This window comes from Lacerta agilis, chromosome 2 (genome assembly GCF_009819535.1).
Source record: "Lacerta agilis isolate rLacAgi1 chromosome 2, rLacAgi1.pri, whole genome shotgun sequence".
NCBI classification, from domain to species: domain Eukaryota; kingdom Metazoa; phylum Chordata; class Lepidosauria; order Squamata; family Lacertidae; genus Lacerta; species Lacerta agilis.
In genome coordinates this window covers 102,330,721-102,358,242 of record NC_046313.1, presented here as the reverse complement: position 1 = coordinate 102,358,242, position 27,522 = coordinate 102,330,721, and the positions used below count along the sequence as shown (strand labels likewise).

Below are 27,522 nucleotides of genomic sequence, written 5' to 3'. Positions count from 1 at the left end.
TCTTTGAATATCACAAATTTATTGTCATTCAACCTTAATTTGGTGCCACTACTGATAAATATGGTATTTTATAATGCTCTTTTGCGAGCCACATTGAACCTCGTCTTGGGGGGAAAGGCAGGAGGCAAATACATTAAATGATAATAATTAATAGTAATTTGCGCTGCTAGTTTTGAGGCAGCAGTGGGAGAGGGACATACCTAAGGCAAGTGAAGTGAAGTGCATGGCTTTGTCTCCTTAGTCTAGGACAAGGTTAGGGGGCCCGGGTTCAAAACAGGAGAGGGCTGCTGCGCCATTTTTTTGTTGCGTGGAAATGGGAATTTCGGCTTGTCGTGCATTAAATGCCGGGACCCAGCTATTAAAGGTGCAGGAGACCTGTTCCCGTGTGTCCACCTTAGTCAGGCCGCCTCCAGCTATCACCCTCTGCTATGACTGGGCTCTTGGTCAGACAGCTGAGCTTAGATAAAAGAGAGGCCTGGAAACTTGGATGAAAAGCTTCTGAGTGGGTGTCTGTATAAAGGGAAGTGAAAGCATCAAGACTGTTTAGTCTGCAATGCAGAAGAGGATGAGATGAGGTAGCAGTGTTGTTCTAATTTTTTTTCCTGTTGTCTGACTATTCACACTTTTGCAGGATACAGGATGTGTCCCTGTATCTTTTACAGATCAGCTGCAGGTTCAGGGGAAGGAGATGATAATTTTTGAGCATACTTCTGCTAGGGTTTAAGCCTTTCCCAGTCTTCTCTTTACCTCTAGCTACCTACTTTAGGGGTGAGTAGAAGGTAGATCAAGAAGTGTGCATGCACACGAAAGCTCATACCAAGAACAAACTTAGTTGGTCTCTAAGGTGCTACTGGAAGGATTTTTATTTTATTTTATATTTTGTTTTGACTATGGCAAACCAACACGGCTACCTACCTGTAACAAGAAGGTAGATCAGTTATCTTAAGTACATTGGCAAGGATTTCTTACGCCCATTTGTTCAACAGTAGCAGCAACAAAAGAGCCCCCCCTAAATAAGCTGGTGATTGGGGGTGGGAAAACGGGTGTGCTTTTATTGTTTGTGGAGGGAGTTTAGTTGGGGTTTGGTACTTGAAACAATTCCTCGGGCTCAGAATTCCTTAATTCTACCTTGTTGTCTTTGGCACCAGCTGGTGGATCTTGGCATTCTGGTAGAAGACAACAACAAAGTAGATCCCACAAGAAGTTCGCCCTCTCTCGTTTCACATGATGAAAGAGAGCCTTCTAGCAAACTCATTGCAGAACCGTGCCTTAAGTTCCACCTTTATTCAAATGATCAGACTAGATATTCCAGAGCACAGAGGCAAGAAAGGAATTGGACTTTGTGGGCCTTTCTAGGCAATGGTTTCCTTTGGTTGTTTTGGCAGCATCTGTACTTCTTCTTCTTCTTCAGGCGATCACCTGTAGCCGAATAAGATTGTCTTCCATAAACACGGTTTTAAAAGTGAGTCCTTAAGTGACTGTGGAGGCCAATTCTGGATCCACACGTCCTTCCACAGTGGGGACATCGGTTTCCTGGTGGGAGTTGATCATGGTGAGGATTTGCCAAGCGTGCCTTCCTCTTAGCACGTTTCTCCCTTGCGTCCTGAGTTCGAGCCTCTTCAAAGCCCATGACCCCTTTGGTAAAGGCTGTTCTCCAATTGGAGCGCTCACAGGCCAGTTTTTCCCAGTTGTTGGTGTTTATACTACAAGCACCTGTACTCCTGCCCTCAACTCCAGCATTCCCCAACTCCAGTGTTTAGAACTGTGAATGAACCTAACTATTGTTCCACCAGAGAATGACATCTGTAGTGATGGTGAATGATTTCTGGAATGTGATTTATACAAGTGTTGTGGAGGTCTGTCCAGAGGCGTAGGAAGGTCAGGTGGTAGCCGGTGCGGAAAATTTCTTGTCACCCCCCCCCATTGATTCCCCCCCCCGCAAAAATGGTTTTACGTTGTTTCATATTTTCTTACAAAGGAATAATAACAAGTAATAATAATAATAATAATAATAAACTTTTATTTATATCCCGCCCTCCCCGGCCGAAGTCGGGCTCAGGGTGGCTAACATCAGATACATAACATTGGTATAAAATCAAACAATAATTAAATTACCTCCTAAAAACATCTCAAAATCAAATTAAAGTCAAATTAGATGGCTTTCCACATGGTTAGGGTTGGGAACAGTAAGTGCTCCACTGAACTGAAATTTCAGCCTTCACGACATAGGAAAACCGCCAAGGGAACAGCTATTTTGGTGGAGGAGGGTCAAGATATTAACCGATATGCATGAAATTTCATATATAGCTATATAATCCCTGGTATAGTAAGATAAGACCTTTGGAGCAGGCATTTTAAAAAAGCAACACGTTTTTTATGAACCGCCCTAGTAGGGCAGTAATTGTTCCTTGATAATTTGTCACTCCTCCATTAAGGAACCTGGGACGGACCGCCCCCCTACGCCCCCCTTGCTACGCCCCTGGGTCTGTTTCCACTCTAGTCTTAATACTAGTTGCTGGGGTTCACAGGTGGGCAGAGTGCTGTTGTGCTCGTGTCCAGCTTTGCAGGCTTTCTGGTTGGGTAAGCGTTAGGAACCTAGGAAGCTGCCTTTCTACTGAGCCGAACCATTACTCCATCCAGCTCAGTATTGCGTACGCAGAATCGGTAGCGTCTCTCCAGGGTTTTAGGCAGAGCTTTCTCCCAGTCCTATCTGGAGATGCTGGGAATGGAGCCCAGTACCTTCTGAGTGCAAAACAGATGCTCTACCACTGAGCTGAATCCTTTCCCCGGTGCCATGTTGTTATGTCTGCTCTGGACCACACGGGTGGAAGGGGAAGCACAGAGCAAAAATGTCAGGCCGCTTGTAGCTCCTCTTCAAGCCAAAAAACAGAAGAAGAAGAAGAAGAAGAAGAAGAAGAAGAAGAAGAAGAAGAAGAAGAAGAAGAAGAAGGGCTGTCCCAGGTTGTGTGGGCTAATTAGTACATCAAAAGCCCAGAGACCAAAAGGAAAACACCCCAGTAAAAAGCAGTTTGATGAGAGGGTTAGGAGAAGAAACACTCTGCCGTTTGCATTTGTTGCGGGACTATAACCCTGCTAAATTAGGCAGTTCTTCATTTCGGTTTGTTGTTCTTTTTCCTTTTCTTTTGCCCTGCCCTGCCGGAGCTCTGCACAGCTCTTGTTTTAGCACAGAATTCAGGGCAGAGGTGGCCGTGGCAGTGGCAGAATTGCAGCAGACTGTCATTATATCCCCAAGGCATGTGTGGTTGCAAAACGTGGGGTGGCAGAGAGTTCAAGTCCAGATGAAGGGACCTTTGTGGTTGGAGGAGTTTGCTGCACAAAAAAATAAAATAAATAAACATAAGAAGAGGCCTGCTGGAATGGACCAAAGGCTCATCTAGCTCAGTAAACCAACTAGATGCCTATGGGAAGCCAGCCAGCAGGGCCTAAATTCAGCAGCACCCTCCCTGTTTGCAATTCCTAGCAACTAGCCTTCTGCCTCCGACACAGGAGGTGTAGCAAAGCCACCGTGCCTTGCAGCCATTGAGAGCCTTACCCTCCATGAATTTGTCTAGTTCCCTTGTAGCGCTGTCCAGCTTCTTTTGGAAGTGAGTTCCATAGTTTAAGGCACTGTGTGCCAAAGTAATGACATCACCTTTTGTTGTGTGTATGTGTGTGGTTGGGTGGGTGGGGGGTGATCCACTCCCCTCAAGCCACTTTTTTTTTAAAGCTACCTTGAAACCATGGCTCCGGACTGGGGAAGGAGGAGGAGGAGGGTGTGAGCCCAAGGCTAGCCTAAACTATGGGTTAGCGTGATGTCTGAGCACAGTTGTGCTGTGGGGATAAAGGAGGGGGAATAAGTCAGTATGCTGCCCTGAGTTCCTTGGAGGGTGGGAGAAAAGTGTGTGTTTATTGTATGCATAGCTGTCAACCTTTCCCTTTTCTTGCGAGGAATCCTATTCGGAATAAGGGAATTTCCCTTTAAAAAAGGGAAAAGTTGACGGCTATGTGTATGCGATTTATATTACAGTGATACCTTGGTTTAAGAACAGCTTAGTTTATGAACAACTTGGATTAAGAACGCTGCAAACCTGTAAGTAGGTGTTTTGGTTTGTGAACTTTGCCTTGGAAGCAGAACATGTTCCACTTCCTGCTGAGTGTGTTCCGTTCGTAAATTGAGTCCCCCCGGTGCTGTGGGAAAGCACGCCTTGGTTTAAGAACGCTTTGGTTTGAGAACAGACTTCCAGAATGGATTAAGTTCGTAAACCAAGGTACCACCTGTTCTCCAATGCAACCTCCTGCTTGACAGTTGCTGGGCCTGAGATGGAGGCCTTTGATTCTTAAACCGTACAGCCTTATTTCATAATGCCAGCTTTCCTTCCCCTTCCCGATTTCCTTCCTTGCATAAAAGTTTCAGTCCAAGCAGCAGCAGGTGATTGCCTTCCTTCGCTTTCCAGGGTCTTTTTCACTGGCAGTGAAAATTCTGCAGGAAGGGCTGGCTGGTTACATGGCCATGGGTTCAATTAAGTTCCACTTCTCCAATCTCTCCTACCCACACCGCCTGAAATATTGTTCTCCCCCCCCCTTGAAGCTGAACTTTGTACGTTGGCAGGGGATTTGCCCCAGAGACAAGCAGATGCTCTGTGCTTTCTAGCCTAAATCCTTTAAGACTGGTAGAATTCAAATCCATTAAAAGTTTTTTTTTTTAATGCACTAGAAAGGCTTCTCTGAAGCCTGCTGAGTATAAGCTTTTGTGTGGCACCAGGCCAGAAATCCAGCCTGCTTCTCCATGTTATTGAGGTCAGGCCTTCTTTTATTTTTTATTTTATGATCCCTGTCCACAGTCTTTACCATCTCCCTCCTCAGTTTCAAACCATTCATGAATCCAGCTAGTGTATTTACCACACAGCCCTTCAAATATCTAATTAAAATGTTGAATACCACTGGACGGCTGCCAGCTCCAGCCCAGAGCCTCCTCCCAGTATGTCACTAGACAATTGATCACTGTCGTTTTCCTGTCAATTTATATCCCTCTCGCATAACAGCACTGTCTGGCCGTGAGCTTTCTGTGGTTTCATTATGGCTGTTATTGTGTGCTCGTTATAGCTGAGGATCCAGAGGTCTTGAGCGGCTGCCACCGAGATGGGCAACGCGAATACTGCCCTTTCACCATTGGCACCTAGGTCTTCAGACTCCTGATTTACATCCATTTCTCTCCCTCGTGATGGAAGGCTATGGAAATGCCTGACAAAAAGTACTGGTTGGCGGTGTGTTTCTGCGGACCAGAAAGAGAATACTGGAAAGGTTATTAGCTGTCTTATTCTAAGTCAGGCTGTTGGCTCATCTAGGCCTCTGCTGTCCAAAGTTTTCCAACTGTATCAGTGGCACAGTTTGCCTGTGACACATGCCACTCAAATAGACACTCACGTTGTTCTCAGTTGGCTCCCAGAACAAAGGGCAGGCATCCTGCTTTGTAAATGAAGGAAACGCCTATGGTTATTGTTAAAATTTGTGTACCACCCTTCTTCTGTAGATCTCAAAAATATATATGAAAGAAACACAAAATACATAATAAAAACCAGAACAGAAACAAACCAACAACCCCTCCTTCCATCCGTTCCCTTTTGCCCAGACTTTGGGGTTTTATTTATTTATGTTGCCTTTATATCCTAAGGCACACAAGATGATGTATGTCAGTGATGGCCAAACTTGACCCTCCAGCTGTTTTGGGACTACAGCTCCCATAAAACCTAGTTAACAGGACCAGTGGTCAGGGATAATGGGAATTGTAGTCCCAAAAGAGCTGGAGGGCCAAGTTTGGCCATCACTGACGTAAGTGGTTCCCCCCACCTCTTTCTATCCTCCCAACAACCCTTTGAGGTAGCTTAAAGAAGGCTGATCGCCGAAGAATTGATGCTTTTGAATTATGGTGCTGGAGGAGACTCTTGAGAGTCCCATGGACTGCAAGAAGATCAAACCTATCCATTCTCAAAGAAATCAGCCCTGAGTGCTCACTAGAAGGACAGATCCTGAAGTTGAGGCTCCAGTACTTTGGCCACCTCATGAGAAGAGAAGACTCCCTAGAAAAGACCCTGATGTTGGGAAAGATGGAGGGCACAAGGAGAAGGGGACGACAGAGGATGAGATGGTTGGACAGTGTTCTCGAAGCTACTAACATGAGTTTGGCCAAACTGCGAGAGGTAGTGAAGGATAGGCGTGCCTGGTGTGCTCTGGTCCATGGGGTCACGAAGAGTCGGACACGACTGAACGACTGAACAACAACAACAACAACAGGCTAAGTGTTGGGTGGGGGTGGTGGGCGAGGCTGGCCTAAATTTACCCAGTGAGCTTCGTGGCTGAATGGGGATTTAAACCCTGGTCTCTTAACCGTTACACTAAACTGGCTCATAGGCTACCCTGGCTTTGATTCTGAGCAATGATGATGCTTTGGGACTTCCCTCACCCTTGTCACCCGCAGTGCAGGCTGTATCGGGGAATCCCAGGGTGTTCCTCAGGATGATGCAACTGGTCATATACTGGCAGTGAGTGACTGAGTGAGTGTGGCGGGGAATGGAGGGATTAGCATTGCCTGTGGCCTGCCCACTCTTGAGGGGCAGAGAGTGTGGCCAGTGTAGTAGCTTAATTTTTCAAGGCATGCTTCAACATCTGTCATGGTTGGTGCATAATCTGCCCCAGCATTCACAGTGGGAATAATTTGGGAATCCCTGGCCAACCTCTTTAATTTGCAGCAGCCATCCAAGGCCTCAGTTTTTGTACTTCAGTGGACACTGTGCCATCACCCACCTGGCCTCAGTTCCTCACTCGATAAATCTGTCCTGGATGCTTTAGTTGAGATTCCTGCATTGCAGGGGGTTGGACTAGATGACCCTTGGGTCCCTTCCAACTCTGTGATTCTAAATGCTGACCCCATCATCATTATCATAGAGTGAATCATGGTCCACTAAGCAAAAGCAGCAGATTATGCAGCTTTCTGGACATCACTGTTTCAGATCTCAAGCATGATTTGTTTGTTGTTTATTTAATTTATACCCCACCTTTCTCCCAAAGGAGTCTGGTGCGGCAAACACACACGCGATAAAATGTCTAAAAGCAATTCCAGCACAGATGCTGTCTGTGAAAGATTGCTGCTATTTAAAAGGCTGGTGGAAAGAGGAAAATTTTCAGACAACAAAGGTGGTGCTGGCCTAGTGTTTAACTGAGGTGACGTGAGGACCCCAAATTCCTATATTGTGTGGCATGGACCGCCTGATAAGATGGTATTTTAAGGAGGCCCTCTCCTGCGGAGCACAGTGATCGATTGGGTATGCAGTCGTACCTCGGAAGTCGAACAGAATCCGTTCCGGAAGTCTGTTCGACTTCCAAAATGTTCAGAAACCAAGGCGCGGCTTCTGATTGGATGCGGGAGGCTCCTGCAGCCAATCGGAAGCCACGTTGGACATTCGGGTTCCAAAAAACGTTCGCGAAACGGAACACTCACTTCTGGGTTTGCGGCGTTTGGGAGCCAAAACGTTAGACTCGCAAGGCGTTTGGGATCCAAGGTACGACTGTATATTGATTAAAGAGAAAGAACCGCTTGTTGTGGGGAAGTCTGCGTTAAAATCCTTCACCCGACCATAGTTTTTTTCTTCGGCTGTTTTGCTTCTTAAATATAGGGGCTTCCTCTGTCATGTGATCTATCCCCCCCACTGCCACCTGGTAGGTACAGTTCAGTAGCAGCTCTCTACCTTGAGACCTGCTGTTTGCGTAGTTTGCAGGATGTATACAAATAATGCAACCGTGAAAGTATTCAATCGTATATATATATATATATATATATATATATATATATATATATATACACACACACACACACACACACACAACCGGAGGGGATATAATCCATAACACGTACAAATGTCTCAAAAGAGGCAATTAAGATTCCAAAAGTGCAATGTTCAATATGCAAAAAGTTCAATGCATTAAAGAGCTCAAGTCTCTTAAGCGTCCACGTTTGTTTTCCGACGGGCGGCTAGCTTGCATTATTCCTGTTTCACTGTTATCGTTTCTTCAAGGTACGGACTTCTTAAACAATAATAATAATAATTGCAGTGTACACAGTGAGCATTTGCATTTTTTGAAATCAATAAACATATTAATGTCTAAAAATTACTCACCGAATATTCGTACGTAGATACTTGACAAGGCTGAAACGCTCACAAACCTCAACGGTTCCTGGTTGGCAAAGCTAAGCTCAACAGAAGGTTACAAGGTTTAATACAATTTTTTCTAAAACCATCAATCATGCGTAGTTTGGGCTTTAAGCGTCGCTGGGTCATGAATCGCACTCTTAATGAAAAAAATAGACTCTTCTCTATATTTAGCCACTGAACGGGGCTTGGCTGTTTTTCTTTTTGGAAAGTATCTTGTAAAAACTTGGCTGCTTCTGAGTAGCCTGAGGTGTGTTTGTGTGTGTGTGTGGAGGTGGAGGGGGGGTTAGAAATAATTTAAAGCTTTGTCTGTTATGAAAGCTGTTTAAACAATAGCTAAATTACACACACATCTCGGGAGCAGCTTACTGGAAGCTGCTTCGCTCTGAACTAGTCCCCCACATCGTGGAGCACAACCTCGCTGTGTTTTGTTTATTTTCAGTGCTTATCCCGAGAGTGGGGGGTGGGATACAGGAGCACAGGCTGTGTGCTGGCCCCGGGGGTTTGTTCGTGAAGCAAGGTCCAAGTCCAGTCCTGGGTCTAGGGGTCCAAAGGAGGTCAGTCCGGCGGGGAGCGAGGCAGGGAGCGGGTCAAGGTCCAAGGTAGGTGCAGGCACGAGGTTGCAGGTCAAGCATACGTTCACAGCTAAGTTGCTCACGCAACTTGGGCTGGGGCTGGCTGGCTTTTATCTGGCCCTATGCTTAGGGCAGCCCCGATCCTCTGGAGACTCGCCTCTCCTCCGGGCCTGGAGGCGAGCACTCCTCCTGTAAGCACTTAGCTCCCTTCGCCTCTCTGCCCTGAGCCTCTGTAGCTCAGGAGAGGCTGGTGGGTTACTGGACCCAGGGGCTGCCTCAGCTTCCTCTGAAGAGGCTGGGAGTGGAGCACCTGCAGGCAATGGGTCCTCCCTCCCACCAGGAGCCAGAGCAGACTCTGCTGATGCCTGCACCTGGGGATCCAGCACAGGTGGGGATCCTTCAGGCTCAAGCCCTGGCCCTGGCTCTGCTGATTGTGGAGGCGGGGAATCCTGTGCAGGCTGGGATCCATCAGGTTCAGCATCTGAGTCTGACTCCCAGGCCATCGCAGGCTGTTTCAGAGACCACCAAGTGGGTGGTAGCTTGAGTGCCATACCTGGGCAAGTGGAGGAACTGGACAGAGTGGGGAGAAAAAAGAAGTCCTCTTTTTCGTTACACCAGACATCTTGCACCTTTGTCCATCTAGACCAGTATTGTTTACTCTGACTGGCAGCAGATCTACAGGATGTCAGGCAGAGGTCCTTCCATGTTTGGGTCACAGTTAAGGACTTGCCTTCCCAGTTCCCAGCTGCCCCCTTACCCATCCCGTCATCAAGCTGGGATGGAGGAGTTTCCAGAGCTCGAACCACAGGGACCTTCACCACTTGAGGCCAAGACTTTAAAAGAGTCATTATTTTAAAAGAGTCATGACTTTCATACAAGAAAGAAGATTCCACCTAAACATTAGGAAGAACTTCCTGACAGTGAGAGCTGTTCGGCAGTGGAATTTGCTACCAAGGAGTGTGGTGGAGTCTCCTTCTTTGGAGGTCTTTAAGCAGAGGCTTGACAGCCATCTGTCAGGAATGCTTTGATGGTGTTTCCTGCTTGGCAGGGGGTTGGACTGGGTGGCCCTTGTGGTCTCTTCCAACTCTATGATTCTATGATTCTCCAAAGAATGCTGGGGGCTGTAGTTTGTTAAGGGAGCCGAAAGAAGTGACAGAAGTTCCTGGGAAGAGGGACTGGTGGTTAAACCATCCTGGGAACGGCCGCTTTGTGGGGGGAATAGGAGTCTCCTAACAACTCTCAGCACCCTTGACGGACTACAGCTCCCATGATTCTTTGGGGGAAGCTATGATAGTGCTTTAAATGCGTGGTGTGTATGTATGTGGCCATAGTCTCGTGAGCTACTGTCCACAGTATTGTCTCAATCCTACTAGAGGAGCAGAAAGGAACAGAAGGGCAGCTTTTGGATCGGCCAGGCCTGGTGTATCTTCCAGGAGCCTGGTCCTTCTGCCTTTGCCTACTCAACAGGGCATTTCCTGCAGTGCCGCACCTCAAGCCACTGAGCTGGAGAACAGCCCCGGAGGCCCATGGCCCCAGCCTGCTCCTAATTTAGCATGCCACTATAAATGGTTTCACAAACACGTTGGTGGTGGATGGCGCAGTAAATCGGGACCTAGGAGACCGGTAGTGGTAGCAGGACTGTTGTTGGATGGGAGATGGATACCAACCGTAGGCCCTGTTCTGCTGCATCTTCTCAGCAGGCAAAAGAACTGGAGGTAGAAATGAACGCAGAAGAGAGGATGTGAGGAGGTCCCCAAACAATGTTAGGAATAAGATAAGGATACTTAAATAAGTGTTTATTTGTCAAGTTTTTCTTTGTTTTTGTATTTTTTTGTAGTTTTGTATTTTGTATTTTGTGTGTGTTTTATTGTTAAAATTTAATAAATTCTCTTTAAAAAAAAGAACTGGAGGGGGCTGTGGAGCAGTATCAGTGAGGGGGCATGGCTTTGTGGGTAGGGTGGGTGGTCAAGAGGGCTAGATAAAGAGGCCCCCGGGGGCCCATATTTGGCCCCCGGGTATGAGGTTCCACACCGTCGTTGTTCGCCATCTTGACACAGGAAAGCCGGAGCGTCTCCAAGAGGGGGCTGTCCAGCGTCTGCTTGAGAGACCTTCCAGCAAGGGTGTGCCCACCACCCTGCTAGGTCATTTGGTTCCATCGTCAAACTGCTCTTACCGACAAGCAGTGGCACTCATGATAAATGATATATAGCTCATAGTTCGTGATAGAATCACGGGCCTGGCTGCAGAATTTCGGCTTCCTTCATGTAGGCGAGCGATGGATCTCCTGGGATTATCATCGTTGCCACACCCCGCAGCAGGGTGGATTTGATTTAAATCAAACTGATTTAAATCACGATTTAAATCACTAGTCAGTAAGAAGAAGAAGAAGAGTTTGGATTTGATATCCCGCTTTTCACTACCCGAAGGAGTCTCCAAGCGGCTAACATTCTCCTTTCCCTTCCTCCCCCACAACAAACACTCTGTGAGGTGAGTGGGGCTGAGAGACTTCAGAGAAGTGTGACTAGCCCAAGGTCACCCAGCAGCTGCATGTGGAGGAGCAGGGAAGCGAACCCGGTTCCCCAGATTACGAGTCTGCCGCTCTTAACCACTACACCACACTGGCTCTCACACTGGCAAGGTGGATTTGATTTAAATCAAACTGATTTAAATCACGATCTAAATCACTAGTCAGTAAGGCTCAGGGTGGATTTAAATTTTTTAAAAAATCCGATTTTTTTATTTAAATCGGATTTTTTTTTATTTAAATCCACCCTGAGTCTTACTGACTAGTGATTTAGATCGTGATTTAATTCAGTTTGATTTAAATCAAATCCACCCTGCCTCACAGCACATCACTTGGCTTGGAGCAGCCGTCTGTTTCACTTGGCGAAACCAACACAATTGATTCCAAATTCCTGTAAAAACATGTACGTATACATAGCAGAGCAAGTTATCGACGCAGTAAAAAAAACAACACCTTTTCTCCCCTCCAGGTAATTTTCATTGTGTAGGATCGGGTTGTTTAACCACACAGAGGTCTTTCTCGGGACTGGTTATTAAGATGGTTAAAAATCCCTGCAAATATATAAAAAGCCTGTATGGGGGATCATGGTATCCAAATGACGTACAAATCCAAAAAGTGTCTTACTCTTAAAACAAAATAAAAATCCGCCCCTGCAATATTCTTCTATGTGATTCTTTTATTATCTCCTAGTTAAAAACCAAACTGGAGCATCTGCAGTGCCATACCTCTGTTGCTTTCTTCTGCCATTTCTATAATTAGCGATTATAATAAATATTTGCTCCGCTGAGCATTAAAAGGGTATGCGCTGCATCTGACATCTCTCAGACATATAATGGGTAGGCACCAAACTGGCAGGAAGCACTTTATTTGCCTGCTATTAATAGCTCTTCAGGATTATAAATGGGAAATAGTTACTCATCTCACGAGTTGTTTTCCAAGTGGGTGAAACCTGCCATTTAAATAGATGGCTGCACATTTGGGCATTAGGAGCAGAGCAAGCAGCAGCTGGGGCCCGTCAGATGGATGGGAGTGTGCGAAGAGAGAGGCACTTCTTCCGTCCCTGGCAATGTTTTATTTGCAGTCGCTGTTAGTTATTTAATGTGAACACGCACAGTACGGCAAGATGCAGAAACGCAGAACAATCATAAAACAACAAATAAGGGCAGGTAGTTGAAAAGCCAGCAGCCAAATGAAAACCGGCAGTCGCCTCACCCTGCCTAACGTTAGAGCCGGCCCTGAAGTCATGCCATGGCTAGGAATGGCTCAGTCTCCTTTGGCTATGCCAGGGCTGGCCAACTTCCAAGAGACTTTGATCTACTCTCAGAGTTAAAAACTGGCAGTGATCGAGTTGTTGAGCTTTTTTTTTTAGAAAGGAAAGTCCTGTTTTTTGGGGTTCATGTAAATGTTGTTGAGCTTCTCTAGGGAGGAGGAAAGTGACACTGAGCTTTTTTTTTAAGAAGGAAAGCCCTGTTTTCGGTGGTTTAGGTCATTTTAGGGGTGCAGGGCAAAGATGTTGAGGGTTTTTTCAGGGGAGACAATGTTTTTTAGCTTCTTTGGGGTGATCTACCACAGACGTCCAGTGATCTACCGGTAGGTCACGATCTACCTGTTGAACATGCCTGGGCTATGCCATGGGTAGGCAACCTAAGCCCATGGGCCAGATGCGGCCCAATTGCCTTCTCAATCCGGCCCATGGACAGTCCGGGAATCAGTGTGTTTTTACATAAGTAGAATGTGTCCTTTTATTTAAAAGACATCTCTAGGTTATTTGTGGGGCCTGCCTGATGTTTTTACATGAGTAGAATGTGTCCTTTTATTTAAAATGCATCTCTGGGTTATTTGTGGGGCATCGGAATTCGTTCATTTCCCCCCCAAAAAATATAGTCCGGCCCACCACATGGTCTGAGGGACGGTAGACCGGCCCACGGCTGAAAAAGGTTGCAGATCCCTGTTACGCCATGCTCTGTGGAAGCACTGGATTAAACATACCCACAACCTCCCCAACACTTTCAGCCTCAGGAATGGAGATGGTTTGATAAATCCTTTTTTTAAAAAATCTATGTTTAGGGGTTCTCCTGAAGCATGTTTGTTGGTTGCACACTAGAGAAAGCAGCATTTGTTAGTGGCTAGGCAAACCCCCGCTTTCGTTTACAAAACTCCGTTGGGATTATTAACTAATAATGTGAAATCTAGCCCGGAAGCAGAAGGCGTTATCCTCCATCACTTGACGCATCCAGGAGGGAGCAAGGAATTGTTATTGAGGTGGATAATAAAAGAGGGTTGGAATCAATCCCTTGAGTTCAGATATGAGATTAAAATTTGCCACTGGTGGCAGGGTGGGTGGGTGGAGAATTCAAAAATGTGCAATCTCTCTTACTTTTTTCCTTTGGAGAAGAAGAAGAGTTTGGATTTGATATCCTGGAGGAGCTCAAAGACCATACCCACAGCAGAGGAGGGCGGTTCAATACCAATTTACGTGCATTTCATTAAAAACAAACAAACAAAAACTCCTTAAAAAGTCACAGGTTTCCTTCGCAGTTCCCACGTAACAGGAGAAATAGGCTTCTCTTGCAGAAGCAATTAATTCTGTATTGCCTTCTGCTGCACTCCAGATTAAATACACTGGACCTGGGAGTGTTATTTCAACAGCGAGGAGTGGGAAATTTCCTTGGGGAGGTATATTAAACAATATGTACTGTGACACCTTCCAGATGAAGGAGAATCGAGAAACTGCTGGAAACCCTGATTTGTGTCTCTCTAAAAAGGGGAGCAGGTAGGAGAGGAGAGGCTCGGGAGCGACGTTTCGTGGCTGTACTAGTATATTTTGGCCAATTCCAACAAAATCTGCAGATGCATATGCAAATTATCCTTCTCCCTTCTGCTAAGGATTATGATGCTGGGATTACTCAAAGCAGTACTAGGAAGTTATCCAGAGCATCAGCGCAGAGCAGGCAGGGTTTTTTGAGTTGTTTTTTTTTTTTTTGCTGCTACAGAAAGCAGGAAGGAAGGAATGGCGCACGTGTATATCCTATTTTTCAGAAGCCGTTGGGGCAGAGGAAAGCAGGGAGGTTCTCGCCAAGGATGTGCAACTCGGTGTGCTTAAAAAGTTTGCCAAGAAAAAGCTGGATTTTCTGATCTGTTCAAATGACGCAATTTATTTCTTTGCTTCGTTTACTAGGGTTTATAGCTGCTTGAGCGATGTCGCACTTGCCTCTTCTTCTCCCTGTGCAACCCCAAATTCTGCTCGGTGTGTGTGTGTCCCCCAACCTCTGTGTGATGCTGCTGGAGGGAAGAGGAGAGGGAAATTCTGTTGCGCAAGACCTCTCCTCCTTGCAGAGGGGAGGAGTTGCGAGCGGGAGCCGTTTCCCGCGCTTGCAGGGGGGCGTGTTTGGCCCCCTGCTTCAGCCCCTCTCTGCTGCTGCGCCAAGCCCCTCGGCCGGCCAATAGGGCTAGCTTGGGGGTGGGGTCTGGCTGCATTTAAGCAGCCGCGACAGCGCCATTCCTTCATTCGGCTTCATTCGAGAGCCAGTGTGGTGTAGTGGTTAAGAGCGGTAGACTCATAATCTGGTGAACCGGGTTTGTGTCTCCGCTCCTCCACATGCAGCTGCTGGGTGACCTTGGGCCAGTCACACTTCTCTGAAGTCTCTCAGCCCCACTCACCTCACAGAGGGGAGGAAGGGAAAGGAGAGTGTTAGCCGCTTGGAGACTCCTTCGGGTAGTGAAAAGCGGGATATCAAATCCAAACTCTTCTTCCTTCTTGCATCGGATCTTCCTCCCTCCCTCTCTTTAGGTTTTGCTATGCTTTTGACCTTGCTATGGACTTTGGTTGGTCGCCTTGGTTGCCCAAAGGGCCTGGTAGGAGTTTTTTTTTTATCCATTTGGCAAATTCGCACCGGCCTCTTGGCTTTTTCGCCTACCACGTAGCAATTCATCACAACTTTATGGCATTGGTGGTTAGGCATTGGAATATTTAATATGTGATGTTATATGACTTGTGGGGCAGGTTGTGGCCATCACCTACCTCCTTTGGGTATCCTGTTAAAGGGATCCGGAGGTCGTGGATCCTGTCCAATGCCCTGCTGGTGGCTAGGGCCATGGCACGACCCCCCAGTGACGTCAGGGGTAAGCTTCCAGTTGTATTTTCATCAACAAACTCCTCCCACTGGTTGTTAACTCTAAAGTGACTCCCCGCCGGGCGGGGGTGGAGTCAAGCGTTGTGCTCTTGTCCAATGCCTAAGCCAATACCACTAACATGCTGTAACCAATAAAGTTGTGGCCTTATTTTGCCCATTAGCCTAAAATCATATGTCCTTGTGTTTTATTTACTCCACGCAGGTGGCGGGTCATTGACTCGCAAGCAGAATAGCAGCCTTGGAGATGACCCATAGTCCACTTTTCACACATCAGCCCTCACAGCACCTATGGAATGTAGAAAAGGATACACAAAAACAGCACACTTAAAAACCAAGTTGGGCCCAGTAGGGCATGGCGTTTTTGCCTGTTTCCTTCTCTTGCAACTCACATGGTAGTGTGGGCAGCGCACGTGCGCTTCCTTATTTTCCAGGTTTGTGCTCCCGTTGGGATTGGGCAGGGAGCCAGAGGCGTAGGATGGTCAGGTGGTACCCGGTGCGGAAAATTTATTGTCAACCCCCCCCCCCATTTATTTTACCCCCCCTGCAAAAATGGTTTTACGTTATTTCATATTTTCTTACAAAGGAATAATAACAAGTAATAATAATAAAAAACTTTTATTTATATTCCGCCCTCCCCGGCCGAAGTCAAGCTCAGGGTGGCTAACATCAGATACGTAACATTGGTATAAAATCAAACAATAATTAAATTACCTCCTAAAAACATCTCAAAATCAAATTAAAGTCTAATTAGATGGCTTTCAAGGGGGTTAGGGTTGGGAACAGTAAGTGCTCCACTGAACTGAAATTTCAGCCTTCACGACATAGGAAAACAGCCAAGTAAACAGCTATTTTGGTGGAGGAGGGTCAATATATTAACCGATATGCATGAAATTTCATATATAGCTATATAATCCCTAGTATAGTAAGATAAGACCTTTGGAGCAGGCATTTTAAAAATAAAAGTTTTTTTATGAACCGCCCTAGTAGGGCAGTAATTGTTCCTTGATAATTTGTCACCCCTCCATCATGGAACCTGGGACGGCTCACCCCCTATGCCCCCCCTTGCTACGCCCCTGCAGGGAGCCATGCAGGGCGATGGGATGCTGCTTCCTGGCCCCTGTAGAAAAGAGCCTAATAGAGCGTGGGTAGAGAAGAAGTTGACTTCCTGGGCTTGAGGCTCATGGAGAGACATTGTAGAGAGAGGGCAGGCTAGAGATCCCAGTAGAAGGCTGGCTGGGACAAGGTAGACTGCGTGTTTTGCAAGCAGAAGCTCCCTTATCCAACAGTTGGCATTTCCAGGTAGAAGAGTGGTGCCAGTGGTCTCTGCAGAGCTAGGCTGACTCACCACAAGGCAGCCTCGGATGTTAATTTCTAGTGCAAGAGAGAAGCCTCATAGACAGTCCACACTTGGGAGCAGTCGGAAGTTTTTCCATTCTGCAAAAATGCAAAGCATGAATGAGAATGTCTGAATACCGGCTGCTGGGAATCACAGGCGAGGAGAGCAGACCCTTCAAATGTCCCTATTTTTCAGGGTTCTGGTTTCTGGTTTGATCCCGGGATGTCCCGCTTTTCCGTAGGACATCCTTATTTTCATCGGAGAAATGTTGGAGGGTATGGAGTTATGTGGCCCCCGAGCCTAAGAGATAAGTAACTATACAACCTTTAGAAGACACCTGAAGGCAGACCTGTATAGGGACCTGTTTAATTATCCTTTTATATATGATGGAAGCTGCCCAGAGTGGCTGGGGCAGGGTATAAATAATACAATTGTCATTATGGAATAAGATGTCCCTGTTTTCATCGGAGAAATGTTGGAGGGTACGGTGTGAGTGCTGCTGTTGCAGCCCATCTTGGACCAGATCGTGACCCAGTCAAAGGCCGGCCCAACCTGCCAACTGAAGATCAGTGGTTTTAAGCTTAGCTGTTTAAAAGAAAAACCCTTATGCTTGTCATTGTGCTCTTAATAATCTGTGGGACGTGCTTGGAGAATGCAAGCTCAATGCCTCCCCGCTACTTCCCCCTGCATTCATATGGTACTTCCTGATACCTGATCTTAATCTGCTCGGCTGTAAGTTGAGCTTGATGCTTCTTGTAAGCAGTGAAGCGTTAACAACGTGGCGCTACATCACCCAAAAGCAGGCGTGGGAAGGTGTCGTCTAGGCTTATCAATGTGCCCGGGTTAGTTTGTCGTAGGAGCTGCGGTGTTGAGTTCTTGCCCAATACCAGAGCAGTCCAGCTGTGCAAGTGGGAGAAGCAACTGTCTACGAATGAAGCAAAAGAGGTCACCAAAATATAGAACAGGCATGGGCAAACTCGGCCCTCTAGATGTTTTTAAGACTACAACTCCCATCATCCCTAGCTAACAGGACCGGTGGTCAGGGATGATGGGAGTTGTAGTCCTAAAACATCTGGAGGGCCGAGTTTGGCCATGCCTGATATAGAAGATCCCATGTACAGAAAGCTGATGACAATGTGCCTTTCATGGGTTTTCCATCCAAATACTAAGGATTGTACCATGGGGTACCCAAACTCTGGTTTCCGGAACACTAGGAGTCCATGAGCTTCATTCAGGTAGCCTGTGGATTTGTGGCTGAAGACAGGAGATAGCACATAACATTGCATTAAATGTCCATATTAACTTCCAATTGTATTTTATTGATTTTTATTTCTTACGTTGTATTATCATTTGAGTTAGGCAGCCTATGTTCTGCTCACCTGCCATGCAGTTGTTCTAAACCCACTAAAGCTGCAGTCCGATACTGTATGCACTTACTTGGGAGTAAATCCCATTGAACTCAGTGGGCCTTCCTTCTGATTAGATGCATGTAGGACTGCATTCTAAGTGTCACATAATAAGGGGGTTTTATCGGGGGGATTTTCCCTTAAAGATGACCTGAAGGCCTTTTAAATAGCAAAGCACATGGTAACACGTTCCTGGACTATATTATATTGGCCATAAGGTTGAAAAGAGTGATGAAAGAATATATCCACAATGATCAAGCAGGTTTTTTTTACCTGGAAGACATATGAATGGCAATATTAGAAACTTAGTGGATATATTAGAAAGGTTGGAGAAGAAAATAAATACAAGCGCTATTTTGATGTTTATTGATGCAGAGAAGGCCTTTGATAATGTTTCTTGGAATTTTATGAAACAAAATTTGGAAAAGATGGAGGTTGGAGAAGACTTTATGAATGGGTGGATGGGAGAGTTAAATGCTGCAATGCTTTCCTGTAAAGATAAAAAAAAATATACCGGTACCGTACTTGAGCCACACACAAAACTTGTCTGTTGTGGTGAAAGTCAGGAACCTCCTCCTAAGATCTAGTTTTCTGTACACAGCACTGAAATCATATCGCCCTCACCTGAAGTATCAAGTGGTCTGGTCTAGAAAAAGTATTTCCACATGATCCGCTGTTTTTTTATAACATCAGATGGTCTCATTCACTTTAAGTGCAGTTCCGTGAGCTTTTGTCTTTTTGTCCAGTGTCTTTTGCTGTGATAGATTCTGCAGAGCTCATGGAAACAAATTCAGCTTCCTGTGGGAATGAGCGGTGGCGTTTGTGACCTTTGGGGCTGCATCTCCTCCCTCCCCCATTCCTCTTTTTCTCCATTTTCCTTCCTGGTCTTTGTCTGTTTGTCTTCTCATCTTGTATTTCCTTCTTGGCAACCCTTTGCACCACATGTCATTCCTTCAATTTTGTTCTGTTTTGCCCTCTGCCAAAGCAAAACATTTAAGGATCTTCTTCCATTCTGCCAAATGCTGGTGATAGCTTTTATTTCCCTTTTGTCTTCTGTTGGTTGTGTAAACATTTGCAAAGTGGTTCTTTTCAGCCTTCATGGGCATCTATAACTGCTGTGAAATTATAAAAGGCAATTGCTTTAAAAAAAAGAAAAAGAAAGGTATGGCACGATGCTCCCATTCCCCATCTGCCTGGGCTTGTTTAACGCTACTTTGAAATAATTGCTAATAATTAACCCTATTGTAATATTGTGATCCACATTTATAGGTGCTGGTGGAGTCAAGGGTTTTAGAAAAACAGAGTGTTAAAAAAATGGGTTGGGGAAGCTGCGCTTGGCATCACTACCTTTAACATTTGTTAGCAAGGCTTTTGAAGATGAATGTAAAATGAATGTTTAGATTGTAAATTGCATTCAAAACCTTAGGTACAGATGTCAAACATTTGTCCAGAGCTGGGTGTGTGTGTGTGTGTTTTTATGCATATATATAACACACACATACAGATTTAAATTTTAGTTTCTGCACTTCATGCACAAATGTACATAACAAAGCCCAGGCAGGTATTTCTCTCAAATGAAAAGTAAGTCTCTCCAGAGGTTGCTATTTTGAGCGAAAGAGTGCTCTGTGTGTTGCTGGGGTGGAGCTGGGGAAAGCGCCTGGTAGCCATCTTAAAAGTAAAAATCACCCCCAATCTGTTCCTCTGCCCAGGTTCCAGATGTGTGTGTGTGTTTAAAAGGGCAATTATACAGCTGGATTCCTGGCACAGGGAGCGACTGCTTTTCATTAAAACAACAGCAGGGTTCCATTTTAAGCATTTCATGTAACGTGTAATTTCCCCCTCCATTTGTACAGTCAACTTAACATTAGAAGAGGCAGCTGGATCAGGCCCAGCACATCCAGAATTCTGTCCTCACTGTGGCCAACTAGGTGCGTAATAGAGGCCCAAAAGCAGGACCTGGGCACAAGAGCTCCTGTGGTTCCCAGCAACTGGTGTTCAGAAGCGTTACTGCCTCTGTCTGGAGGCAGAACAGGATTTGTTACCCCAGGATTGTTAATCCTCCGATTATAATCGCAGCCTGTATGACATTTGAAGGCAGGGTGGGGAGTCAGGGAAAGGTGGGTGGGTGGCCAATCTTGGCCCTCCCTCCAGGGAGTCTAATGTGGCCCACAAGGCCATTTCCCCAAACTATGCCCACCCCGTCAACCAGCTGGTGTCACTGTGATTGGCAGGTGATGTCAGCTGACAGGTGGGGTTCAGTTCTGCACTGGCTATATGCCTTCCAAAGCAGCAGGATTTATCCACACCTGCTCGACAGGTGATGAGCGGAGCGTTCAATCCGGCTGGGTGATGCTACGCCATCAGGGGCAGATTTTGGTAATCTTCCGTAATATGGCGCCCTGTGCGAGGCCAGAATTGGGCGACCCCCAAATGGACCTTCTCAATTATCAATTTCCTCAATTTTGTGCCCCCCTTGGCTCAGCATCCCCACCTCACCCTAAATTCTTTGCCAGCGCCAGCATGTTCCCTGCAAGAAAGGTACCGGCAAAGCAGACCCCTCCATGCAGGTTTATTTTGGAAGGTAGGTGGGGCCCCACCCACCTGTCAGACACCTTAGGTCAAACTTGACCAGTGAGCAGGAGATAAGAATCTGACTCACTGTGCCAAAAGGATTCCTGACCCCATCTCAAGGGGTTGCAACGGCTGTCTTGCACCATTCAAAGGCCACTCTAGTCTTCTGCAGGTACGTCAATTCCCATTAATGAAGCAGGACTGGGATTGCACTAGCCTGTCTATCACTGGCTCCTCCTAGTGCTTTTGCCCATGTGCCTACCAGACACCTAGGCACTATATGCTATGCTCCAACGGTGGCACACATGTGTAGGTGCAATCTGGATAATTGTTCTCTTGTCTCTGAACGATTGCACAAATGGGGGGCCTATAAGTGATAAGATCAATGCATATAGGCTACTCTTCAGAAATGTACTCCATGCTCTGGTAACATCCAGATTGGATTATTGCAATTATCACACCAGGCTCCTCACACCTGGTTTTTAGAGAGTAGTTTTTCCTAAGAAGGAAGGAAATTGAGTCAGCGGTGTCTGCTTTTGCTCTAGATGTTGTCGAGTCTCGCCTGGATCACATCCACTTGCGATTAACATCCTTGAACACGTATGGATGTTAAGAGACAGAAATGGGGGGGGGGGGCGTTAACTGATCCCAGTCACATTAAAAGGCCTCAATTGACCAGAACCAGGCTTCAGGTCAGGGGTAGGCAACCTAAGGCCCGGGGGCCGGATGCGGCCCAATCGCCTTCTCAGTCCAGCCCACAGACGGTCCGGGAATCAGTGTGTTTTTACATGAGTAGAATGTTTCCTTTTATTTAAAATGCATCTCTGGGTTATTTGTGGGGCATAGGAATTCGTTCATATTATTTTTCCAAAATATAGTCCGGTCCACCACATGGTCTGAGGGACGGTGGACTGGCCCACGGCTGAAAAAGGTTGCTGACCTCTGCTTCAGGTGTTACAGCAAGATTTTTTTTTTTTTGCCAGTCTTGGCTTTCAGCTTGTCTTGTGATACTTCTTAGCCTTCATTGACTGCTATAACCATTGCAGCAGATGGGCAGGAATTCATGTATGGCTTCCAGACACTTCTGAATGAGGGTGGGTCTACCCAACAGCTTTTTAGTCACGGGCAGCTAAATGAAATTGCCATATTCAGAAGCAGTACACCTCTGAATTTGGTTGGTGAAGAACAACAACAGAAAGAGGGGGCAATTGCCACCATGCTGTGCTTCAGGCTTACCCTAAGGACATAAGAATCAGGCCTGTGGCCCATCTAGTCCAGCATCCTGTTCTTTCGCAGGCCAACCTGTGTGAAACCCGCAAGCAGGAGCTGGGTGCATGAAGACTCTGCCTGGTATTCTGAAACATTACTGCCTCTGACCATGGATGCAGAGCATAGCCGTTGTGGCCAATAGCCTTTCGGGAGGGCTTCCCAGGGGCGTCTGATTGGCTGCTGCTGTGGGAAGCAGGATGCTGCCGGACTCCACACGTGGGCTTGATCCAGCAGGGCTTAACATTCTTAGGTTAACCCTATTAATGCCTCTCACATGCACCCAATTTTAATCACTCTCTTCTAGGTCCACAGAAAAGCTGATAGGCAGAAGTTGTGTGTGTGTGTGGACATCATTTATTCCCTGCCCTGTAGTGACTTGGAGGGCAGGTGTGTTAGGGGGTCTGTAACCCTTGCCCCAAGCCTCACAAAAGACCGTCCATCTAGTTACACTAAATGCACCTCTATTTCTCTCTCTCTCTTTCCCATCCCTTAGAAGCCTGAAAAAGGGAGAGGAGAGTTGGAAGGGATGATCTCTGCAGCCCAATGCTTGGGAATGCAAGAGAAGTGTCTACAGCGGCTTTGTGGTGGGGGGGGGGAAGGAGGGAGGGAATTCTGAGTGCCCATTATCCCCCAGGAACAAAAGCCCCTCTGTCTGTGCCACCTAAACAGCAGCCAGAGCTGGTGTGATGTGAATCGGCGTATGTGAGCTTCGAGGGCAGCGTGCCAAAGTAGCATCAGTGAGCGCGAGTGTCCCGGCCGTCTTGCTTACTCACCTAAAATAAGCACGGAGAGCTGGACTTTGGAGCTTAACAAAATGCTGGCTGTTATAATCACAAGAGCCATTGTGCTCAATTGCCCTGGCACGAAGGTTACGCACACGGGCGCCTGTATGTGTACGGACCCCTATGTTCCAGGTAGAGCAAACCCTGGACAAGGGGACCATCAACCCACAAGGAAATCTAGGTGATCCTTCCATTCCAACCACTATATTTTGAGAGAAGTGGGCAGAAAGGTACCACGAGGATAACATGCAACAGGCTTTACATCCCAGAGAAAGACGATCTGCTCTCCAGACTCATCTTCCAGTGTTTTGGCCCGTTTTGCGTAGAATTCCTAAACTCTTTCTTTAAGAATCTGTGAATGGCATTAGCAGGTGGAAGTAATGTCATGCGGTGTGCAGGATCCTGTCTTCCAACTGGCCAGGATCAAAAGGACGGTGGGACTGGTTCTGTGACAACAGGGAGACTTCGAGAAAACTGTGTCTGAAGGACAGCCCTTTGGGCTTCTGCTCAAACTGCTTTTGAAAGTGGGGAGCCTTTATAACTATATACAGTGGGCAGGGCGAGAGATCAACTCTTCCACCAAACAGCCCCAGCAGCTCTTGTTGCTTTCGCCATTGCCGTTGCGGATTTTATATGGCAGAAATGGCAGCAGAAGGGCCTAACAGGTCACTTACTTACTGCTATTTCACAATATAGAATTTGAAGGGATGCCAAGCAAGGGTCATTTAATCCAACCCCCTGCAATGCAGGAATCTCAGGTAACGCGTCCATGACATATTGCAATTGGTACATTTTGCTTTGTCGTCTGATCCGATACAGGGGACAAAGCAGCTGCCCCGGAATGATTTTTTAGGATGCTTAAGATTCTTGTCTCTTTGCTGGGGAATTAAATCAAAACAAAAGCAACACTGATTTCAAAGCGATATTGGCAGAGATCTCAAAAGACTTGAGTAGTAACATCCCTGTCAATAATTCCACCCCCCGCCCCGCCCCGTTTTCAACCACTGTCAAGAAACTGCGTTGAAAAGCTTCCGGATTGGAAGCTTTTTCTTTCTTTCCTTCCCCCACAAGGTCAGGCAAAACAGCAGCAGCAACAACAAAGGGAGATTTGGGTCCGCAGGACAGCCTGTTCCTTCCCTCCAGCAGGCCCTGAAAGTCGGGGCCAGTCACACTTCGATAACGCTCGTCCTGCCAGCGAATTGGAGTTCGGCGGGGCAAAGAGCACTCCCAGCGCTGGGATTTCACTGGGGAAAGTATCGCATGGGGCTTTTCTTTCACCACTTTGACCTTTCACGCCTTTATGGGCAGTCTCCATAACAACGGATTAAGAACTGGGAGGATCTGTGGTTTTGTCAATAAGACCCGGCTGGTTTTGCACCCCTCCACTGGCCTAGCGCTGTTGTCTGCTGGGCTCTTGTTTTTTTATTTTATTTTGCAGAGTTGGACAACTAGCACCCACAAGCTCCCCTCCTTTCTGGGAACCATCCTGTGCTCGTCGTTACAACTTCTTCCTCTCATTGTATTTGCACTTCTTCGCTCTGTTGCTGCACCTTGCTTAGAGATGATCCGTGATTTTGACCCGTAACATAAGGCCCTGGTTATAAGAGATAATTCTCCTCTAGCCCTATGGAATCCACTTCCAGGTTGTAAGGATGGTAAACACCCTTTCAGCACCCTTGGGGTCTGTACATAGCAGAAGCATCTGTAAACAGCTGTTGCCGTGAAGTTTATTTTTCTGATGATAGGAATTTGGTGCCCTCCTGTTTTTCACTTGTTTTGCAGATTTTTAAATTTTTTTATTTTACTGGAGGGTTAGCTGTTTGCAGTGCTGATTGGCTGATGGCTGGCTGTCTACAATACTAAGTGGCTGCTGGCTGTGAGCCTTCCTTCCTGGAGCAGTTCATGTTTTTACATGCATTCATCCTTTAATTCAGGTATAGGCAAACTCATAGAATCATAGAATCCTAGAGTTGGAAGAGACCACAAGGGCCATCCAGTCCAACCCCCTGCCAAGCAGGAAACACCATCAAAGCGTTCCTGACAGATGGCTGTCAAGCCTCCGCTTAAAGACCTCCAAAGAAGGAGACTCCACCACACTCCTTGGCAGCAAATTCCACTGTCCTAACAGCTCTTTCTGTCAGGAAGTTCTTTCTAAAGTTTAGGTGGAATCTTCTTTCTTGTAGTTTGAATCCATTGCCCCATGTCCGCTTCTCTGGAGCAGCAGAAAACTCAGCCCTCATCATCTTCTGTTGATGGCCTGGACATAGCATGAGTTCCTCTTTCAATGACTGTGGCATCTGTGTCGGAACTAGCCATGGTTGAGCTAGGGAACATATTGAATGTGCCACCGGTCTCGCGTAGCCGGGAATGTGCTCAAGGTTTTGTTCCAGGTTCAGGGCAGTCTCACAACTGACCCCGGGCAGGATATTTGCCAACAGGGACTACAACTCCCATCATCCCTAGCTAACAGGGCCAGTGGTCAGGGATGATGGGAGTTGTAGTCCCAAAACATATGGAGGGCCTAGTTTGCCTATGCCTGCTTTAATTCGACACCTTAAAAAACAACAGCAAACACTTTTTTGTGAAACTGCTCTGGGGAAGGGGGTTGAGCGACTAGATGGCCCTTATAGTCTCTTCCAGCTCTGTGATTCTAGACCCACAACTATTGGTGAGTTCACACTGTGTACATTGCGCAACCCAGTTGCCAGCTGATCAGTGCTGGGCAAGGAAGTCCTGCTCCAAGCATCATTGAACCAGCTTCCTTCAAGCTCAGATCTGAAGGAGGATAACTATGTCCATCGTAAACATTGTGAATGTATTTCCATTAGTGTGGGGGATAGGGACGGCCTCATATTACATAGTAGACCACACCACTTGCCTGCTTGAGATCTCATCTTCAGTCCCCAGTACAGTGGTACCTCGGGTTAAGAACTTATTTCGTTCTGGAGGTCCGTTCTTAACCTGAAACTGTTCTTAACCTGAAGCACCACTTTAGCTAATGGGACCTCCCGCTGCTGCTGTGCCGCCAGAGCACAATTTCTGTTCTTATCCTGAAGCAAAGTTCTTAACCTGAAGCGTTATTTCTGGATTAGCAGAGTATGTAACCTGAAGCCTATGTAACCTGAAGCCTATGTAACCTGAGGTACCACTGTATCTTCATTGTAATAGATATTGGGTAGCAGAGCTAGGTAAAACTTTAGAGAACCACAACCATTCAGAGGGGGTAATACAGTGGTACTTTGGTTCTCGAACACAATCCGTTCCAGAAGACCATTCGACTTCTGAAACATTCGAAAACCGAGGCGCAAAGGGCTGGCTGCAAGTTCAGTTGGAAAAATTGAAAGACACACAGCGGAAGCCGTTCGAATTCCAAGGCGCGTTTGAAAACGGAAGCAATTACTTCCGGGGGTTTTGGCGTTCAAAAACCGAGACGCTCGAAAAACGAGGTGCCACTGTACTGGGCTAAGTCGTGGGGTGGGGGGGAGAGATCTTTTTCAGTCTGCAGGTCACATTTTCTTCTGGACAACCTTCTGACAGCCACTTCGCAGAGGTGGCCAGGGCCAGGGGCAAAACTGGGCAGAGGAACAAATGTAAATTTTAGCTTTTGTAGAGTAGGCTATTTTCTACACAACTCTGAGATTGAAAGTCTCATGCTCCACCAGCTGAGCTATCCCAACAATCAGAGAAAGTCCTGAAAGTTTGCAGTCAGACTTTGGGGGCTCTGTGTTCACAGGGGGGGCTTCTTACGAACAGAATCAGTTCGCTGGATGAAGCCAGTGTGCTAACTTCCTGGCAGGTGGGTTGCTGTTGTTTTCCAGGAGATGGCAGGGCAGGGCGAGGAGGTCAGTGCAGTGCAAATGTGCCAGCAGGGGAGCGTTTGCACCACACCAACCTCCCTGCTACCTTGCCCCTCCCAACACATGGCTGCAACCCACCTGCCAGTTGGCTGCTATGAGAAGCAGGATTCTGAATTACATGAACCTTTAATTTGATAATACAGCAGGGCTTTTCTTGTCTCCTTATGAAAAGGTGTAGGCAACATGTAATACAATTTTTAAAACTGGAGAGGGAATTATTAGATCATTCCAATGTTTCAGATATGAGGAGCTCCTTTCCCTTCCACATTGCCAGCCGAAGCAAATGGAGAATTATGCAAATACATGCAACTTGCATTATTCAGCTTTTTTAAATGAAGAATTTGGATTGCCTTGATGTAGGATCAGGATTTTCTTTGGCACAAAGCTTTTGCGGGAAAAGTGACATTTGCCCACCAACTCTTAATTTCAGCAGAAGATATGCTAACGAGGTTAATAACATACAAATTTGTTTCAGCTCTTGTTTCTAAGACTCAGTGCTGGTTTAATACTGGACATGCGTAGATGAAGCGTTGGGAATCACTGGAAGGACTAAGCTGATCTTGGCTTTTGTGGGGAGAAATATGACTGATTTGGTTTGACAATTATTCTCTCCCACTTAATCTGTTGATTATGTTGCTCGGATATCTGCGGACGTGGTTCGATTACGAACATGATGGTTTTTTATTTATTTTTTGGAATTTAAATAACTGTAGCAAAAAAAAACACAGCAATTGTGTTGGAACCGTATGGTCATAATCCTCCAGCATTGGGAAAAAAAAATGGGTTTGGGGGACATGGAGTGTAGTCTTAATGGTGAAACTGACTGAATAAGGCCGCTTGAGAGCTTTTATTTATTACATCCATA

The 27,522-nt window shown here is 46.4% G+C and overlaps 1 protein-coding gene across 1 annotated transcript in view; it reads left to right on the top strand.

Moving 5' to 3' along the window:
• The window catches only part of PLXNB1 (plexin B1), a 131,657-nt gene that overhangs the window by 30,137 nt on the left and 73,998 nt on the right, over positions 1–27,522 (top strand). The gene's annotated exons all lie outside the window — the stretch shown is intronic.